The 20,188-nt window shown below is 44.9% G+C and overlaps 1 protein-coding gene across 11 annotated transcripts in view; it reads left to right on the plus strand.

Moving 5' to 3' along the window:
- The window catches only part of COL13A1 (collagen type XIII alpha 1 chain), a 103,108-nt gene extending 97,292 nt beyond the window's left edge, over positions 1-5,816 (plus strand). For all 11 annotated transcript variants that reach the window (XM_040564545.1, XM_040564554.1, XM_040564546.1 and 8 more), the window contains 3 exons: positions 519-605; positions 4,751-4,789; positions 5,521-5,816. The gene's annotated coding sequence lies outside the window, so the exon portion shown is untranslated. The remainder of the gene's footprint in view (positions 1-518; positions 606-4,750; positions 4,790-5,520) is intronic.
- Positions 5,817-20,188: the final 14,372 nt, after the last annotated feature.

Consider the following 20,188-nt stretch of genomic DNA (forward strand, 5'->3'; position numbering starts at 1 on the left):
GCTGCAGGTCCTGTCCCTGAGGCACTGGTGCCCCTGGAGCCCTCTGCCTGGCACCCTGGAGCTCCTGTGGGAGGGGAGGGAACCCCCAGCTCCCTGGGACTGAGGGTGGGTGGCACTGCCCGGAGCAGTGCTCTCCCCTCCTCTGGCTCGAGGTGCCCCTATCTGAATGTCCAGGAAGCCTGGAGAAGCAGTCTCCTGATGATGGTGCTAGAGGAGGCCTCCGCTGGCCCCATAGGCCTGCCATAAAGTTCAGTGGCCCTTGTGCTTCCTTTGAGGCGCAGCCCGTGTAGTCTCGGTGTGGGGTTTAGGCACAGCCAGCGTGTTTATACAGCCACGGAAAGGTTAGGGGTGCCATACGTTGTCTTTCACTTAACGTCTCAAAGGGAGGTTTCACTTCTTTTAAAATGTTTCCTGAATGTTTATCATTTTTAAACTATTGCTGACATTTGTTTGAAATGGATGATCCTAAAGCTTTTGTGTATTCTTTTTTTTTTTTTGGACTAAACTGTTATTTACAGGGGGAGAGGGGCAAGAAAGGCTCTAGAGGGTCTAAAGGGGATAAGGGAGACCAAGGAGCGCCTGGATTAGATGCACCCTGTCCGTTGGTATGTTCTGTTTTATCAAATGTACTGTTTTAAGATTTGTGGTGGGGAAGGAAGAAGGAAATCATAGCAGAAATAATGGTCTTGCAAAAGTATAACACTCAGATAAGGCCGGTCTGGTTCCCACTGCAGCCTTCAGTGGGGAACAACCGATCCTTTGAGCTGCTGAGTGGCCATGGTTATGTTCCTTCCTCCTCCGGAGCTCACACAAGCTTAGGGTACGTGGCTACGTGCCACGTGCTGGGAGTCCAGGGCTTTCTCCTGTGCAGACAGAGTCCGGTGCCTCCTTTACTGCCCGCGAGGGCTCTTCTCTGGAAACGTTCAGTGTCGTCATGTCTGCGTGATAGCAAAACTCTTTTTGTTGCCCTGGAATAACGGCCGGCCGACATGATTGCCTGAGAGTGACACGGGGAACTCGAGCTGCATTGCCCAGAGGGGAAGCACGTCTCAATTGTTTTGAATGGGACATGTTTCTGTCAGAATATGCCATCTATCAATCTGGATGAATAAATGTATGAATATCTACACATTTCATCTAAACTCATACACTGCAGCGACTATGCTGCCAGAAATCAGTAGTATTGCCATAAATCCTAGGAATACTTGTGCATCGTGTATCTAGAAACTCAGCTGCTGGGAAATAGGAAAAATGGATGACTTCAAAACAGATGAAACATCACTTCCATCCTCTCAGACTGAGCTCAGTTGGAGAAGTGTGCCCTGACTCGTAGATTACAGAAGAGCAGGCAACTGCTCCTACTGATTACACAGATAAGGTACAACCGGGAAAATGTGCCCTCTGTACTCTGGGTGTGCAGCAGAGTGCCCTGCGACAGTCCCAGCGCAGGACTGAGCCTCTCCTCCTGTGCCACGGAGGTGCCTGGCATTATCTGAAATAACGACAGTGGTTGATCTCATAAACAGGGTCTCCGAGGTTTTAAAGGCGAGAAGGGTGAGCCGGGGTTACCTGGGCTGGACGGGCTGGATGCCCCGTGCCCATTGGTATGGCGTACCTTCCCTTTCCTGCATGATTGTTTGCTTTTTTTGCCTTGGTTGTTCTTTTCCGATACCTCTAAGTAGTTGCATGCCCTAGAGACACACGTGGCAGCTCCTTCCTCACCTTTCCTGCCCTGCCTTCCTCACACTGCTATTGCCAGGATCAGTCCTTTTGCCTTTGTGCTATGCTTCACAGCTGCTGCCAGCATGAGGAAAATGTAGCAGGAATGAGAATTTTAAAACTGCTTCAGTTCTTGCTTTGCCTTCACTTTGAGAACTTTTATTAGACTCATATATGGAGACTGCAGCTGCACTAGCTTGGCTTTCTAGCCAAGGAGCTGCAATGCTTACCTCCCTCCGTAACTCCACTTTCAAGCGTTTCTGTGTGGTTAGCACAGTCTGGCACTGCTCTGTATTGCCTCAGTCACCCTGTCCATTGACTGTAAAAAATATAGTTAGCTGTTAGCAAGCCCACGTGAAACATGTTATTTAGGCACTTATCTCCCTCAATTCCTACCAGACAGTTCCTGTTTGTGACTCTCCCCAAAATCAGAATGGTACCGACAGCATCCAAGAAACGTGGAATTGCCTATTTCCTGACAATCCTGATAATCATTCATCTATTACAGAATGCTTATTGTATTAGTGCTGCATCTAACCCAAGGACTGTAGCACAAAGGCAGTTGGGAACATTTAACCTCACCCGATTTCTAAGTATCCCATTAAACATCATCAGTCTATGGGTTTACTCAGAGATGCTCTGTGGCTGTGCAGCATCCAAGTGAGGGTTTTATCCTTACAGCTGTCTCAACCGTCCTGTAGTATCCCCCTGCCCTTTCAGCCCCCATTCACCATGCCTAGGCCTGCTTCAGGGCCGTTATTCCATGCCTCAGGCTCTCTTAAAGCTGTTTGATGCCATTTACAAGGGATGTGAGATCAGTTCGTTCAAGTGGCTGGAAAAATGTCTCCCAAAGAAACATGTATCTAGACAAAGCCATACTTTATCTAGAAGGGGTTTTTCGTTTCCTGAGGAAACCAGCCCTGGGGTTGCTATTAGAAAAGCCTTCGTTATTTGGCCTTTGTGAAGAGCTAGTGTTGGCGTGCCTTCCAGCACTCCCTGCTTCGTGCGCTGCCATTTTCTCTGTGGGGCAGTGATCATAGCAGTGACTGCTTGCACATTCTTAGTTGCTGCTCTGTAAATTCGGGGTAGCACAAAGCAACTCTTCTGCCAGTCCCAAAAGTGAAATCATGCCTGCCCAGAACAGTCTCCAAAGGAAAAAGAGCCATGTGTTTCACCTCCTACTAATAACAGCCAGGTTTCTATGGAGTAAGTTTGGCTGAATAAAGCACCTGATTTCACAGGTGCCAAGGATTCTGCCTGTGCCCTGACAGACTGCCTTTCTTTTTTTGTCTCTGCTCTGTTAGAATTTACCCTGCATGGCCATATTAGAATGCGCACCTCTTCATACCTATTTTTGTTAAGGGAAACTTGCCAGAAAATCTGGTGAAATGCAGATGCCATTATTTTTATTTATATGTATATATAGCATACTGGCATGCAAGCTAGCTTGGGAACTTGAATAAGCATGGTTTTTGATCCAACTAGGTTAAAAGCTTAGCATCCTGCTGACGCATCCATGTGCATAACTTCTGGAGGCCGTGAACTAATGCTTCACGCATCTGATATGTGGATGGAGATACTCGGTGCTAACAAGCATGTCCCATTTCCGTTATCTGCAACAAACACTTCCTCGTGCCCCTGGTCTTCCTCTGATCCTTACGCTGTAACTCTGGCTTCCCGTTCCTCCATGCACCTAACCTTCCACCTCCTCCTGCGATGCACTACACCAGTCACTCCTGCCACCACCAGTGTACCAATGGGAAGGCCACAGTTTAACTGGTAGTTAATTAATCTGTGATTCAGGATTTCCACATAGTGGGAGGAGAGGGGGGAAGTGGGGAGAAAGAACCACAAGGAGACTGCAGTCCAGAAAACGCATTCAGAGAGCAATTTGCATTTTAGTACATAAACAGGAAATAACTTACAGCATCACGACAGTGCTCAGTTCATGAATCCCTTGAAAGTGTATCTCTAAATAGTTTTTGTCAGAATATGCTACTGTGCATTTGCTTTTTTTTTTTTTCCTCCCTTTCTCAAATGGGATGAAACGCACAACAGCTTTCTCGTCTGGTACTTGAGGAAGTGAGAACTGAGTCATTTGACTGAAGAAATGTGCCCGCATCACACTTGGTACAATTTCACTGCCTCCAGTTCTCATTGGGAGTAGCACCAGCCCGAAAACCTGATACACACAGAAGTATTTGACTTCTAGTGTCACAGATGCAGCTCCTTGTGCCCAAATTTTCAACTGTGTATCTCCTGCTCAAGAGCACATTACCATTGACATTCGTTTCCTCTTTTCTCACGTTAAGTAAAGCTGCACTGAGATGTAATTCATGGCAGTAATTCACAAAAGCATTTCCCAGCTGCCTAGTCTCAGTCTTTTGGTAGCAAAGTCCTTAAAGTATCCAACCTTCAATGATAAAAAATAAATCACATGCCCATCTTGGGATGGAATAGCCCAATACTTCAGGGCTGCAGAATTGCAGGGGTATTTTCACAGAAATCTCACTGATGTTATGGGGGGGAAAATAAAACACAAACACTCAAGGAGTCAGTGAGATGCTCAGCCAGCACGGGCTGCCAGCTGCTTGCCCTCCTGATTTCCCTGGAGCAGGAGCTTCTCAGAGACATAGAGGGGACAGGTGGGCAGCCTCTCATGTGATAAAGCAAACCCTTTAACAAACAGGGCAGAAAGGAGATGGAATTTTTTTCCAGACCCTCCTCAGGACCCGAGGTTAGTGCTGCCTCTGGGGTTTGCTTGACCTTGGTGTGCCAGGCGTGATATTTCACCTTGGTGCTACAGAGTCAAGCCTGGGACACGGACCTGCCACTTGCCTCCTTGCTTCCAGCTAGACTCGGCCCCAAGTCCGGGTCGCTGCAGAGGGGTGAGGAATATCTGTCAGACTATTCCTGCAGCCCCGGTTCGGACTGTTTGTTGCAGCTGTAACAGTTAACCCACTCCTTCTTTCCGCATTCTCTGCACTATTTGTCATGTCCTAAACTGCTCTTTCATCCATCCCTTTTGCAGGGAGAAGATGGCCTCCCGGTTCAAGGCTGCTGGAACAAGGTAAAATAATCCTGGAGCTGTTGTGGCTGTGCTGAGCTGGCTGTGCTGCAGGTCCCGCTGATTTTTCTATGAGTCTGGCTAAGGGCAAAGTAGGTGTGGAGGCAAACGTGGGATTTCCAGACCAAACCTCTGAAAAGCAGCAAGCAAAAGTCTCCCTTGTTTGTATGCTGGTCAGTTTTATGGGCTAAAAAGGAGAGCATTGCATTTGTGGCCTTTAAGCTGTCTGGCCTTGAAGTGCTCCAACACCTGCGCAGCGATACCCCTGCTGTTGGGGAGGCGCTGCTGCAAGGGGATGGGCTGTCAGCGCCGGTGGGCTAGCACCGGTGTGTAAATGCCGGTCCCTCCACTCTCGCCTTGTTTCTGCTGGCTCGCCCATCTAAGGAGCTCCTTTTGGAGGCTCCCGTAAATGCCTCTGCTGCTCCTCAGGGTCTGGCCCCGCTCCGTGACCTGCTGCGTGCTTTAACTCAAAGTACACGAGCCATGGTGGTTGGAGAGGGCGGAGGTACAGAGCAGCCTGGACCGCAGCTCCTGGCCTCGCTTCCAGGAGAGCATGAAGGATGCCTGCTGAGATCCAGCACCGGCTCCCTTCCTGGAGCAGATGCTGGAGCCAGCTTCCCTCGTGGCGTCCCTCTGTCCTTCTGTCCCGTGAAGTGGTCCTTCCCTGCCCCGCTGAGCTGTCGCTAATTGTTGTTGGAGAACTGCCACTAACGCCCGTTTGTTTTCTTTTGCAGTGATGATTCTAACCCTGGACTGGCCTTTGTGTGTTATTTTACATAGAATATTTATTTTTATACAGTGTTCTTCTCTGAAATGCCAAAAGTTATGCATTTTTACAAATTATCAAGAAGCTGCATATTTTTTGTACAGAAAATACTAGATCTCCCTTCTTCCCTGTTTGTCGGTTCTCTGTATAATTCTATGTCTGCTTTACGCTTGTTTTTTCATGGAGTACAGCTGTAATATTTACATGATACTTGTGCACACATGATGAATATAGGAACTTAATAAATTATTGCATTAAAAAGTGCCCAAAGGAGCTGCCCTGTATAGATTCAAAGGTTGTTTTCATTTTTCAATCTGGAATCATTCAAGAGTATTTCTAAGTATTACATATTTTTATTAAAGAGACACACACACAGGGTTTTGGTGGTTAAATAAGCGTGTTGCTGGCAAGACCTATGACAGCCCCCGTACGTTGGGAACTTAGAGGTTCCCTGATGAATAATTCTGGAGGAAGCCACGTTTCAGCACCACACTCAGGTAGCCAAGCACAGCCTGTGCCAGCCCCTGGGGCTGCTCCTCAGCCATGCAGAAAGGGAATTGTCCCCACAAGCTGCAGACCTGGCGTGTACAAAGAGCCTCTCGGTCTCCTGCCTCTGGCAGTCGCTTAGCTGGATTAACCCTCACAACACTGAGTTCAGGAATTCAGACATCTTTCTGAATTGTAGGCCTGCAACTAGCTCGATTAAAGCTTCATTTAAAATTAAGCAGATGGCAGATACCTCGATGATATCCTAATGAATGGTTATTAGATAAACCGATCCACATGGCTCTTTTAATGCTAACCAAAGCCGCATGCAAATTTGCAGTGTGTCATAACTTGTGTGTGTACACCCTAATTACGCTTCCTGTCCTGCTATTGTTAATGTCTCAAGCCTAAGTTACCCAACAAGAAAAAAATACATCATCAGACTAAGGAACATCACAGACTGCTTTTCTTACAAAATTAGCAAAAGAGTGTAAGCCTAAATCTGTTCCCTAAAACACGTCCACTTTCCTTGGTCGTTCACAAAGGGTGAAGGACAGGTTGCAACCTGGGGCTTTCAGGGGGATACAGAGATGCTTTCAGTACTTAAAAATCCTCATTATCGGTACCCTCACGATGCTGCCGTATGGTTTTTACCACCACGGTTCCAGCAGTGCCACAGGAACCACAGGCTGTGCCCCCAGCTGCCTCTCCTGGCTACAGCTGTACCAGCTGAAGTGATCATGAGCACCTCCTGCACTTGCTCCTCAGCTGTTTTCAAGCTGCTAGCTGGTTGTTTGCCAGCTGCCTCCACGAAGCCTGTTAGCCCCACCAGAGCACGACGATGGCAGGATACGTGCTCCTCTGGTGTGCAGAAGAAAAGGCTGGCCGGGGAGTGCCCAGGAGCAGAGCCCAGCCCCTGTCTGATTGAAAGCTGTTTGTCACCTCACCCTGTCAGAAATTTATTGAGCTTCAGCTAAAAACCAGTGAGGTTTCTACCACCCTGCATCCCATGCCTACAGGCTGTTCCCTGCTCAGATTGCTCTCGCAGTTAGGAAGCTCCCTGTAACTTTCAACCTAAACTAATTTGTGATCTTTACAAACATTTCTTATGCCAACATTGTGCTGTGGATGAAACTTTTCTATGTATGATGTTTTCATGAGATGCTTGGGGTACTGGAGCTGACATGTCACCAAAAGAAAATGAACTGCAGAGCACTGAGGGATTCTTGTTTGTTTTCTCAGTAAGGTCTCTAGTTGATTTAAGACCCAGCTTGTTGGCACAAAGCTTTGCAGCTGTGAAGCTTAGCCAGGAACAGTACTCATTTAAGCAAGGATACCACACAGCTCTGGCGTTTTAATTACACACCTGTTGAACACAAAGCAATAAAAGCCCCTCCAGGTACGCTGCTGGTTTTGAAAGGTGATGGTAGTGGCAGCAGGGAGTTTCTTCTCTGCTCTTATAGCATGTAGCCTACAAGGTAGGTGGTTTGAATGCTTCAGTCTTTTCTAAAAATGCTGGCTGTAGTTAATTCTCAAAAACTGATAGGTCCATAGAAGAACCTGCCAATACTTCTTGTTCCCTTTGCTGTCTGTGGTGTATTTTTGTTTTGTAACTGTTGTGACTGTACTGCATGGGACTTTGCTTGGGTTTGCCTCATCCGAAAGTAAAAGAAGCACATGTGTGTTGTGTTGTCTTAACGCAGCTGCTGAAGGCTCCTCTAGGAGTCTCAAACTGATCCTCTGTCTGTTCTGGTTTATTGGGATGATTTTTAGGTGACATATTTGTGAGAGAGGAAGCTTCTGCCTGAGGTAGAGGGGACCTTGAAATGCAATTGCCGCAACTTTTAAAAGTACCTGACTTGTATCAGCAAAATGCAGGGGAGGAGTCTGACCAAAGTGGGCTTGATGTTCCCTACTTCCAGCTTTGCCCCAGCATAATTCCTTTGTCATCAGTGGAGGTGTTCCTGAGTTAACCAGGGCAAATCCTGGGAGACTTTGGTGCTACTCCTTTTGTACGACTCAGCTACTTTCTGTCAGCAAAGACGTGTGCCTCCTAGATGCACGTGTACGTGGCATCAGCTCACGTGCTTGTTCTTATTACCTTCCTCTTCTCTGTCTCAGACGGTTCTGTTCATAGCCTTGGTTTGTCTCCACGTTCGCTTGGGCTCTAAGGTGTTTATTGTGGGCAGCACAATTTATGATTTTCCGAGGCTTCCTTTTGGGTTCCCTTAAAAGCTGAAATTAATTCAGCAAAAAGCATTTTAAAGTTTTTTGAGACTGATGTTTCAGAGGAGAATCTAATCACTTGAAAATTCATTTCATTTCTACTTTAGTTTGAAAACCAGTAGCCCCTTTTATACCTTGGCAAAAACCTGTTTTTTGTTTCGTACCTGAAGTAGATAGCCCTTTGTATTCATAAAATCTGAAACCGCTGTAGGCTGTGGGAACAGAGATCTCACTAGCCGCTGCGGGTCAATCTAAGGTTGTGAGTCAGAGTGAAATTGTACTGATTGTACCAGCGCTCTTCCCAAACGTACGTGCCTTGCATTTCAAGAAAAACCTGACCAGCAGAGGCTGGGCTTGTGCCACTCTAAATCCAGCAGTTTGGTTTCAGGGCTTCTCCCTGCTGAAACCTGGGACCAGGTCGTTGTCACTGCTGAGTGCTGTTTTTCCAACTGGCCTGTTTCATGTGAAATTGTTTGTCTGCCCCTCCAAGGGTCAAACTCCTTGGCTGATAGCCAAAAAGTGAGAGAAACGAGGGTGGAGAAGTTTGGGAAATGACAGCAAAAAGAAAGGAGAAGAAGGACCTTCCTGAAGACTTGCTGGAGATGCTTTGCAAGTTCCCTCCCTGGAGCTTGGGAAGAGTTCTTCAACTGTGCGCCAGGAGTCTGTGCCCAGATAATGCCTGGTGGGGCCGTGGGAGCTCAGCGAGCCAGCGCTTCTTGCTTTGCTTTCGGCCTTCTCCAAGAGGCCAGTGGCAGAGTTTGAAAATGACACTGTTTGTGTTCTCTTTCTTTGGTCATTTTCACTTCAGTCTATTATTGTGGTCAGGCTCTTCAGATGAAGAATTGGGCTCGTTTTCCAGCAGCTGCTGTATAAATGAGTGCAAGATATAAACAATTTCAGTGGGGGGATCCTTTGATCCAAGAAAGAAATCCTTCTGGAACAGTTTTCTTTAGGAAAGTCAGTCAAGCTGCGCATGCTCAGTTTAGAGTGCTGCTCCGAGGACATGATAAAACCTTTTCCTACCGTATCTGGTTCCCAGATGATAAACTTCCACCTGTATCTTTGATGATTCCATCTTTAACCTTTTCATCACAAACTTTTTTTCTCCTGGTAAATTAGAAAGGAATGAAGCCTTTTGCTGAAAAGGGGAAAACATACTAGATACTGAAGGCGTGAAATATCTTGTCAGAAAAGGAAAATGTGAAGTATAGATAAAACCTGGTTTCACTGAACAGTTCCTTTGCTTCCTGTATTTCTGCTTTGGTCTCCACCACGCACACTGGATGTTTTTTTGTCTGGAGCCCTCCAGAAGTATTATTTTGCTGTCCTATTAAGGCCCTTTCTGTGGGTACCTTTCAACAGATGTACTTCCAGATGGAAAATAAGGATCACAAGGGTCAAATCCCACTGTCACATGTTCTAATACATTTATTGAAAGGCAATAAAGATTTGGCAAGGTGCTGAGAGGCGCAGAGGACATTTCCCAGCTACCTGAAGGTCAGAACATACAACTGTGGGTACCTCATACCAACTACCACACAAACCTGCCATCAGTTCCCACTGCTGAAGGTTAAATCCTGTTCGCATGAACATTGTAGTCTTTTCTCCAGAGCTCTTCCAATACACTAAAAAAGCTAAAATTAATACTAAGTGCATATATTGTGAACATGAATCATAACACTTCTTTTTCATTGAGTACATTGGGAATCCCATTTGTCCAAGCATTAAAACACACATTTAACTTTGAGTGTGTGATTACCATTGGCCTAAATGATACTATTTGCATATTTAAGTGCTCTGGTGAATCGGGGCCATTATTATTAGAGTTAATGAATGATATCTAAATCATTAGGCAGAACTAAATGACAAGCAATTCATGCTGCTTCAGAGAAAAGGAGCTGATTTCAAGTTCAAAGTGATGCTTAATAAATCTGAGCAAGCCCCAGAAACGCAATAACCTTTGTTCAGATAGCCTTTGTCCACTCAGCTGGAATAGTCCTGACCTTCTGAGAAGGACATCTGTACCCCCCAGCCATCCCTTTTTGTCCATTGCATAGAAAGTATACTTTTAATGTAATTCAAGGCTTAAAAAGAGCAGGGGAAAAGTTCTACTTTGAGTTTGATCTAAAGAACACCTATTGTGATTTTTTTCTTAACAAATGTGTTCAGTAAGCACAACAGTAGGGGAATAAATTGTTTCAGTTAGGAACCAGGCTGATGAAAGGGTTAATCTATTTTATTTGTAATTCTTATTTTTTATTTCTTTGGGGGGTGGGGGGGAGAAGGGGAAAACCTGACCAGAACTGCAGGCGGTAGGTGTGCTTTTTTCTTCTTTTTTAATAAAAAACAATTATGTATATAGTTTGACAATGCTACTTCTACATTTCTTTTTATTAACGATATTTTGGGGGCAATTTGTTTGCTCTTTTCTAGTGTTTCCTTTTAAATATATTTTTGATGAGCTTTTGGAATAAGTTTGTAAAAGTTTCTGACTCAAAATGTCCTAGGGACATTCCTAGCATGTTGTTTTTTCTCCCAAAGTTCAAGAGTAAGATGGTGCTTTCCATAGGCAAACCGGTTTTCAGTGGGGACAAACGCATCCCCACAGGCTGCGCCTAGGGACCAGGTACCAGTGACCTCTCCCAGACAAAACGGTCTCTCCAAAACTCCATTTACAAAATTCAAAAGGGCTGCGTGAGGGACCAGTTGATTAAAGATGGTCTCTTTCAATTTTATATGGTCTGTCACGTAGAAATGAGTCTGGCAAGAGTTGCTGTGCCCTCTTCAGGAGCATTCTACAGCCTGAAATCTCAGACTTAGCTAGGAGGTAGCTCTGAGCTAGCAGTTCAAAAGATGCTTTCTTGAAAACAGCAAGCTCCTGGTTGTTACCTACCACAGTATCGTTGTCTCTCGCTATTGTTTTCCCTCCTCTAGATCCAGCAGTGCGCTTACACTCAGCTCATCTTCGGCCTTTGCTCCACATCGAACACGCATGCAAATGCTGTGCTGGGTGAGAGCTTCTGTTTCTTTTACACATCCTTGTTTTTCCCCTTGCCATGTTTTTGTCCCTATTATTTCCAGATGTACCCATTTTGTCAAGGACAAGGACATTTTTCTGCATTTTCAGAAAATCTGTGTTGGTCACAATTTGATCATTTTCCCACTCACTATCTGTCCTTCCTGCACTCCTTCCTCTTTTCTTGTAGCCCTTCATTGTCAAACACTTGGATCCAATGTAAAAAAATCACAGCAAAACACGAATTAAGACCGTAGATATCTGTTAAGTTTTTGGAGTTGACTGTAAAGCTTCTACTGTTTAAAATGCTACGTGGCAAGACCAGTTTAGCTTCGTAGCTTTCTTATGATTATTTGCTTGCTGAAGTTATCAAAGAAAGAAGTGTTTTTTTCAAACAGAATTAGTACAAATATTAGAGGGGTTGTTTGTTTAAGAAAATCTTGCTAGACTTTTTTCTTTGCTGCAAAACATGACTTTAACTGCTGTCACATGCTGAGTGTAGTAGGTTAGACATGTTGGTGGTAGGTGCAAGAGGATCGGTTGTGAAACTTGATGGAAAGGATCTTGTGTTCTTGCTTTGTCTTGCAGGCTGTGTTTGTCAGTCCATTGTCCCTGGCGGGGATTTGTTGGGCGTGTGAAATTCCATTTTGTGATAATTCCATTGTTCTCTCACAGTAATGTTTCAAAACATTGCTTCAGTAAATCTTCCCTTCTGCTCTCCTGCAAGGATTTGCTTTTACCATGGTGTTATGCTCAAGCTGCAGACCAAGCAGTCTTACCATCTTGGCGAGTCTTTTGAGGAGATGACATGCTTCCTCGGAAGTCCACTGCCTCTTCTGCAGCAGTTACCTTCTGCTGGCTTGCCCAGAGGGGCAAGTGTTTAGTTTCTGCGGCCCCAGGCCCAGATCAGATGATAATGATGGCTGTGCTGATACCAAGCCCTGTTTGGTGAGAACTCATTTTGGGATTATGTTTTGTAGCCCCCCTTACTTTTACAGAGGACCTGAAGTTGGGAGGGGAAAATGTCATCCTAGACTGGTAAAGTCATCCTGCCTGCTCTCTTTAGTGCCCAGTCACTATAACAGTGGTAGAAGCCCTCAGAAAAGGTAAGCAGCAGAACCAGACACAGCGCTGGCCATCCCTGTGATGGAGCAGGGGGCAGGTGTCGGAAACAGCACGCGAGGGACAGCAGCAGGAGCCTCAGCTACAGCACGAGCTCACCCTCAATCGCTTCCCACTTGTCAAACCCAACGGGATTACTTTATTTCTTCTTGCCCTTCACCATTTTTCATTTAGAGATAGGGTAAATTGGGGCAGAACATAGCTGTTGCATTCCCCCCACCCTGTTAAGGAGGATTGAGCATCCCTTTGATGCTGGGGAATGGCCTGACTCCACAAAATTCTCAGACTTAACGATGCAAAATTGACTCCAGATGCTCAGCAGCAGAGTAATGGGAGGGGAGTTGCTGATTTTCAGGGAGTGCCTGCAGATGCCACGGGCTCGCTGGTGATAGAACTCACAGGGCACATCTACATTGCCAGTCAGTGCTGTCTGAGAAGAACAGGTCTGAAGTAGAAACCAGGTCCTGCCGAGGAACCACCTCGGCTCAGGAGGTTCCATTTTTGACTGTGGAGGCCTCGATTTTGTCTGGCCTCGCAGGCTGGCTGCCATTAGTGATTTGGATGCACAAGATACGCTGCTGAAGATCACCTTTGTGTTCAGCTTCGTCTGCCAGGAACCCAGTCTGTGTATTCAGTGACGGTTCTGTGCTGGGAGCCAAGGCAGAGCATGTGAGCACAGGCAGGGGATCTGCTTTAGAAGCACACCTTTGATTGCGATGTGTGCCGAATGCAGCCAGTGCAGAGTAGTGCTGTGCAGAGGTGGTGCTCGCTGCTCCCCAGCTCGCTACGTGTGGCTGATGGTTTCCTCACTGGGTTTCTCCATCCCTGTTTATGAGCTCTGCCAAGAAAGGTGTGTCAAGTGGATCTCCCCTTGGTACCCAGAGCCCTCAGAGCACAGCAAAACACCTCCCTGGTGTCATTTTCCCACATCTGGAACACTTGTGTCATTGGCACTGCCTGTTTCTCATCTTCCTCTAATTTGGACACCAAATTCTTTGACACTGGGGAAGCTTTCTGCCAAAGGTCTGCTCATCGGCTAACGTCAGTCAGGCGTTAATTTACTAATCCCTGCAGGAGAATGATTGCTGAAGCAATTTGTTACCTACCTGGTTTTCTTGAATTTTACAAGAGAGACTTTATTTTTTTTGGTGGCATAGAATGTACAATATTTAATGTAACTGTAGTGAAGTGATGAGTTATGGGTAAATATCAACAGGGCATTGTTTCTGCATGTCTCCTATAAACACTGATTGACTGAGACATTTGTCTGTATATACTTTTTACATTGGTTATATTGAACTCTTATCAATATTAAATATACAATGTTGTTTGGCTTTCATGAATGTAAGTGCTGTAATGTTCTTTTGTATTACCAGCAATTATTATTGTCAATGTGCTGATTCTGAGACACTATTTCAACTCCTTTTGATGTAGTTCAGCTACTCAAAACTTTTTGGCCTGTAAGAAAATTCCACAATAAATAATTGCTAGAATGAAGAGAACAAAGGGCTGTTCTTTCCCATAATCTTTCCAGCCTCTGTAGGAGCTTCTTCAGCCAAAATGAGCATTTGCTTTCTCTTTTCTACTTTTTCTTTGGTAATAGGAGCACTTTGATTTGTTTGTCTTTTAAACCTGGAAATTCTGAATTCCATGTTGAATGTTTCTAACATTATTTTAGAAAAGCAGAGGTACTGTTTTGTAGGGTTACACTCTGAGCTATGGCATAAGGAGTTACTGATCATAACAGAACTTAAAATAATTTTGTTTTTCTTTGTAAGTATTTTTACACTATTAATTTTATAAGCAAAATGTTTGTGTGATTTTAAACTAAAAAGATATTAACAGATGAAACATTTAACATGTATGAGAAAAGGGATTCACTTCTGATGACTTCCATCAGTATGAATGAAAACTAGCCTATGATTTTTGTCAGAACTAGAACTGTGCCTCAGTTCCCCACTTCGCGTCCATTAACTAACTGAATGGTTTCAGAGAAACCATGCCTGTCCTTAAGAGTAGGTGTGCGCTTAAGTTGCTGAATGACTGCTCAGTAATAAATGAAGTTCAGTTACAAGAAAGTAACCCACAGCTTAATTATAGTGCCTTTAAAGCATTTCTACTTTCTTGCAAGCGATGGAAATCTTATACGCTTAATCACCAAGTACCAAGTTATCAGATAAAGAAAACAGTACTTATCTTATTCCGAGGTGCTGTTTTATATTATGAGGAAAATTGCTATGTGAGAGCTGTGTGTTGGTATTTTCAATGCCTTAGCCTATTCACTGCATCATGATGAGAATAAACCTGGGGGATTCCAGGAGGAAGTTTGGGGAATGGACTCCTGGAAAAACGAAGGAGGGCTGGAAAACCAGGCAGGAGGTAACAGAAAATGTCTTGGGCTGGATGATTGTTCCGACGGTAGGCAGACCACCCTATTTAGTGTGTCATCCCATCGTTTTCCAAGAGGAGTCTGGTGAATTCCCTGTGCCTTGCGTTGAAGCTTTACTCCGTGGTGTCAATGTTTTAATGAGGTTTCTATTTTAATCTGTGTGCCATAATATTCCAGTACGATCTGCATTTGTTACGTCTGATGTACATACTTTCTTTTCCATTTTATAAAAATACCTGTTTATTTACATGAAGTTTCTGTCTCTTTTTAAATGCCAGCTAATGCAAATCACACACCAGAAATTGGTGGCCCCTCTTTGCACTTGGGGGTGGTGTTCAGATTAAGATCCTAAGGAAAGGACGCCATCTGCTGTTCACCAGTCACCCCAGGAACTGTGGAACTAGGTGGCACATCTCAACCGATTTGGCAGGGGGGCAAAAGTCTCAAAAACGTTCTCAACAGCCTCGTGAAAACAGCTGGATAGAGGACAGAGCCTAACGCGGTGCCTGTGCTAAGGGAAAGGCAGCAATATCAGCTGAGCTCTGTTACTGGACACCAGAGACCCTGAATCCCCCTGCTACCTGACCAGCCTTATCGGAGCTCTTTCTGAAAACACAAAATAACAGGCTCAGAACCCAAAAGCTCTTGTCTAAGGGATCTGACCTAAAGTAAAGCATTTGATCAGCTTTTAAGAATCCCTGCTAATGGGGGGGGACAAGCAAACAAAAACCCAAATGACTAAGCCTTTGGCTGATGGTTTGGGGCTAGCAGCACCTGGCCTGTCAGCTTGGTTTTGTCATGGTAACAAGAGGGAAGGTGTCATTGGCCTCAAATGCTGTGACAGCCAACACGACCATCGCACTATGCCCCAGATACGTTTACCTCCTCTGACTCCAGACACATGAAAATCAGACGCCTGCCTTGGAGCAAGGTTCCCTTGGCTCCCTTTTCAGCCAAAGGGGAGAAATGGGCAGCTCCAGGAACATCCATCTCTGCCCCTTCTGGCTTTCTCTCTGCATTAACCCAAAGGGAAAGAGCCCACGGACACAGTGGCGTTTCCTTGAGAGGGAAGTGATTTGCTGAAAAACCTTTAGCTCTTGAGCTGTTAGACAGCAAACCTAAGTGCCTCGCTCCTGACCTCTGGGTTTAGCTACGATGAGCCCTGGATCATGAGACAATCCTCAAGGATCTGGGTGGTTAACAGGGACTGATGCACTAAGCTACGCATAAAAAAAAAAAAGAGCACATTATGATGCTTCAACTTGGAGAGGAAAATGCATTAGGAACCTATGATTCCCATTATTTCTTGGGGCTCTAAGGTCACTTCTGGTTTTTTTTTGTTTTGTTTTGTTTTTTGTTTTTTTTTTTTTTTTAAAGGCTCCTGCAAGTATAATCACTATACCTCGGGAGAGCAGTAAATTTTGCACTTGTGCAATAAATAAGTGTTTTGGAGGTTAGCTGCATACTGCCCCTGACAAACAAGTGACCCAAATGAAGCCTTTCTATAAATTTCCATTTATAGATCAGGTTGAGATTTTTTTTTCACCTGAGGACTCTGTGGGGGAAAAATAAAAAGCTGATTTATGATTTAAATTGCTGTCCTGGTTTCAGTGAGGACAGAGTTAATTTTCCTCCTAGTAGCTGGCAGGGTGCTATGTTTTGGATTAGAATGAGAAGAGCACTGATAACATGCTGATGTTTTAATTGTTGTAGAGCAGCGCTTACACCAAGCCAAGGACTTTTCAGCCTCTCTCTGTCCTGCTAGCGAGCAGGCTAGGGATGCAGCAGGAGCTGGGAGGGGACAGACCCAGGACAGCTGACCCAAACTGGCCAAAGGGGTATTCCATACCATCTGACGTCATGCTGAACAATATATAGGGGTGGCTAGCCGGGGTGGGGGGGGGCCGGCTGCTCGGGGATAGGCTGGGCATCGGTCAACAGGTGGTGAGCAATTGCATTGTGCATCACTTGTTTCGTACACATTATTACTATTAATACTATTATTATTATTATTGTTGTTGTTATTCTTTTCCCTGTCTTAATAAACTGTCTTTATCTCAACTCACAGACTTCACTTTCCCGTTTCTCTCCCCCATCCCGGAGAGGGAGGGGGGAGGGTCAGTGAACGGCTGTGTGGTGTTTGGCTGCCAGCCGGGCTAAACCACAACAATTGCCTATTTTAAATCAAATTGAGCTGCAGTTATGAAAGTAGACAAATGTGCAGTGCTGTCCTGTCCTTTAAAGTTTCTCTGAGAAAAGCTCAGAGCATACTGGGCCTGTGCAGGAAGACACCATGCTTGTAAATGTCACCAGAGGAGAAAGGGAATATCTATCACAGCTCCAAATCATACCAAAGGGGGTAAGTGCAAAGGGACAAATATTTTTACTAGCACAAGAACAACTAATCAGAAACAACTACCAAAGATCCCTCTGCAAATCCGTGAGGAATGAGAAATAGAATCTAGTTTTCCGTGAGCTGTGGCAGCTTGCTACGAAAACATCCTGAAGCACGAATCTGATGTGATGCCTAGAGGAGCAACCTGATGACCAAACAGTGCGCTGATGAAGTGCTACACCCCTGCTCCTCCAACGAAAAGCGAAGTTCCACAAATGCCAGGACCCAATACCCTTAGAGCAGACGTCCCTGGGTGCCTGCTGGGGTGTGTTGTTCTCTGCATCTCTCTCTAGGCATCCCTGAAAAACTGTGCTGTGGTAGAAGCGTAAGCACGCTGTTGTAGTTTGCTTCAAGAAATGTGTGCGTTACAGAGACAGAGGCTTTTCTGCCCCCTAGATTGGGATTGGCAGTGTTTGGTTATCGTCTGAATCTGGAGCCAAACTTACCATTCTATCCATCCAGCTTTGCTTAAGCTCAGAGACTGAAATAGGAGTTTTATTTATTAACAGCAAAGATACCTTCCTTTGGAGGTACAGGGACACGAGGCAAAAGAAACAGATGTGGCCTTTCTCATCTTGTAGTGTGTCTCAGCTTTCTCAGAGAAGCCATTCCATGTATGTGATCAACGTGCCACTTCGTACACCTCGCCCGTTTCTGGCTATTGTTTCTGAGCTGTGGAGGATAAAACCCTACAGGGTATTCTGGAACTGAACATAGTGTTTTTTTCCCTTTTTTGTTCCCTTATTCTTTTTTTCTCTAATTCTAAAAGATTTTTGTAAATTTCAATTTGACAAAAAAGACACGATTATCAGGAATAACCATAACTATTTGAATATTCCTATTATATTAATTTTTTACTTATATGAATAATTGAGTCGAGACAATGATCTCTGCAGTCTGCACCTTGTGTTTAATGATAAGTAACAGGGATGAAAAATACTTTTTTTTTCCTCTAATAAGCCGCATTTAGCTTTTAGAATGGGTGCTTAGGAAGGAAACACTTCTCTCTTCTTTTTGCTTATGCATTAGCTACTTTACAACTCTTTTTGAAGATATCCTAGCCACCAATCTACCTTAAACACCATGCCAGAACCTGACGTGCACAAAAACAGTTTAATTCTGAAGTATATGCCACGGTCTGGTTTCACACTAATACTACAATAAGAGAGTTCAAAAAAAGGATTTAGTTTTTCTGCTTCCTTTAAGAAGAGCTTGCTGTGCACGAAATACTAGCATATTAAAGTTGTTAACGCTATGGAGGGTGTGTGTGTGGGATTCAGAAATAGCTCAAAATGGGGAAAAGTCATAACAGAAACACGGATTATTTGCAGAACTCAGTTATTACATCTGTTGTCTACTGCCATAACATACGCACACCAACTTTTATTGTGTTAGACTGTCCTAATAACATGACAACACTTGTACTGATTTGATAAAACTCCTGGATTACACAGGGCAGTAAGACAGAGCTTTCAGAGTACTTGACATTACTGTACTGCCAGGCCAACCCTGGATGCCTGCCAGCCTAAGCAAGAGTGAAGCCGTATCTCTTGGTTCTGGCGCTATGAAATATTCATTGCAATGTTTGAGATATAACAGCTTCTGTCCAAAAGTGAGAGTGCCATAAACAGGCTGTTATTCCACTCGCTGGTGAGTTAGGCAGGCGGCAGTCTATAACTGCTCTGTCAATAGCTATGTTGTTTATTTTGACAAAGGAACAGATTGTATTTGCACTGGGAAGGCAACTGGCAGATGGTCTCTGCACAACCTAGCGAGGGCAGACTCCGCTCCCGTTGATGGTGGGGAGAAGCTCCTGCTTAATCCAGCGCTGTAAATTTTCCATTTGAGGAATGCAACTTATTCATGATCTTTCCCTGAACAAGTTGATCTGACAGACCAGAACGTAAAGCTATTGTGACCGAAGACCTTGGGCTCATCCCCTGCCTACCATGATGGCGAAGATACCCGCTGCCACAGAGGCCTCGTCGAGCAGCGTAAGGGACCTGCTCGCCACACTCCCGTGTAGCCTCAGTGTTCAACACCGAGCTCAGAGCTGGGAAGAAAATGCGTGCGTCTGCGCTGCTCTAAAAAAGGTGGTTCTGAAAGCTACCAGGTGGTAGCTCTCCATCCTTGCTGGTCTGCATCATGGCTTGTGAGTTGACAGCCGCTTCTAAGGCCCTGCACGCACAGCTCACTAAGCACACAGGTCTCCTCCATGCTGGCGCTACTTCCCTCGACACAGAACCCCCTCCCAGACCACGATCCCCAAAGAAATAACGTAAGCAATAGCAGAAAGCCGCTGCAAAACAGGAAAGCCTGTCTCCAGAGAGTACCTGCTCTGCTGCCAGTGGTGTGGCGACTTCTGCAGGGACACAATGGCTGCTGGGACGTGTGGCTCTTGCTGCAGAAAACGGGAGCAACCTGCCGTGGGTGATAAAGAGAAAAGGAAGAATTAGATTTTTATTTTAGGGAACACAAAAGCTGTATGAGGAGGCCGCAGCCCCGCACACCCAGAGGAGCTATGCCTCTTCTAGGACTGGCATTTGATGGCCACATTATACTATGAAAGGCAAACGTGAAGGAGCCACACCTTGACAACATTTTATTTCCTCGGAGCCATCAGAAAGGCACATACCCATGTGGTGGACCTGAAAATATGACTGCAATGAGAAGGCTGTATATAAACAGAAAAAGTTGTGGTGTTTTGTTTTGCTTTTTTGTAAATAGAATGGGTTGTCCAAATGTTGAAAGTTTGCCTCACGCAGAAGGCATAAATGTTTTTTTCTTTGTAGACCTCCTACGCTTTTGTGTTGTTATCACACAGCAACTATTTGTTAATCTGCAACAAACTGGGAATGTTTTCAAAAATATGTGATGCTTATTTTGTCTCATCTCAAATTATTTTTAATAACAAAGCTATGTGCCACATGCATGGTTGCGAGTATTATTGGATGCAATTATTCCTATCTTGAAATAGCAAAACACAAATGTTCTTCCTCCTT

Source organism: Cygnus olor, chromosome 7 (assembly GCF_009769625.2).
Source record: "Cygnus olor isolate bCygOlo1 chromosome 7, bCygOlo1.pri.v2, whole genome shotgun sequence".
Classification (NCBI taxonomy): domain Eukaryota; kingdom Metazoa; phylum Chordata; class Aves; order Anseriformes; family Anatidae; genus Cygnus; species Cygnus olor.